Here is a 1,169-nt window from a genome sequence, read left to right as displayed (position 1 = left end):
GTGTGTGTGTGTGTGTGTGTGTGTGTGTGTGTGTGTGTGTGTGTGTGCTTGTGATATATATATAGTCTACAAGGGAAGAGAGAAGAAGAAACAGGTTGAGAGTTGAGAGGCCATCCTTGGGGAATTAGTTCTCATTTGATGTCTTGTTGAACCTGGTGTCTCTGATGCCTTGCTGCAAGTTCCAGATTAGGTGACCCAAGAGTTTCCAACTAGTAGAGATGATGCTGGAATTACAAATGTTTGTGAAGGCATAGAGCACTTTGTTAATGTGAGTTCCAAGAATGAAACTCGTATCATTAGGCTTATGTAATAAATATATCAACTGAGTCATATCCTGGGTCCATCTGATTTAAATATGAACTGAAGATTGATGAAATTCCCATTAGGATATATGTATAGAGGTGGATTTTTTAACACAAAAATATTGTGATAGATAAGACAGACTTTAAAAATTAAAAAAATTGTGTCAACATCATGATTCAAGAGAAATTAATAATGCCTTTGAAATACCATAATTTTGCCATTTAGTAAACATTAAATGTAGACATAATTTTACTGCTCTAGGGGAAGTGGGACTTGGGAGTATGGAACAGGTAAAATCTCGTGCAAAAGCCACTTTATGCAGAGCATCTGACAATCTATACTCTGAGACTTAAAAGGAGTCACATAAATAAAGTGTATAATCACAAAAGCAGGTCACATCTGGTGCGTAAGCCACGTGTGGCAAAAATATGTTTTTCTATAGTGGCATGTAAATATTTAAAAATAGCCAATTATAATCAATAATTTGAAGTAAACTCACTCTTATCCACTTTTCACCTTGGAGGGAAACTAAAACATAATCCAAGAATAATTCCATGTTTTTGAAGAAACTGAGGGCACAAACTCTTTTCTTGTTTTTCAAAAAGTACTCAAAACTCTCCTCATATGACTTCATTCTTAGACCATGTGCTGATAGATAGATAGTCCTTATATTTGTTTATAATTCATATAAAATAAATATTACTCACTATTTTTATTTTCATCTGTACATGTGGTTAAGAAAAACTATGACTTGTATGATTTTAATACTATTAAACATCCTGAGTATTATTCTCACTTATTATCTCTCTTTTATTTAATGGGAAAACGAAGTATCAATAAGCACTACAAAATAAAAATATGAAATA

Source organism: Grammomys surdaster, unplaced genomic scaffold, assembly GCF_004785775.1.
Source record: "Grammomys surdaster isolate TR1022 unplaced genomic scaffold, NIH_TR_1.0 126189, whole genome shotgun sequence".
NCBI lineage: Eukaryota > Metazoa > Chordata > Mammalia > Rodentia > Muridae > Grammomys > Grammomys surdaster.
Note: the sequence above shows the minus strand (reverse complement) of the source record.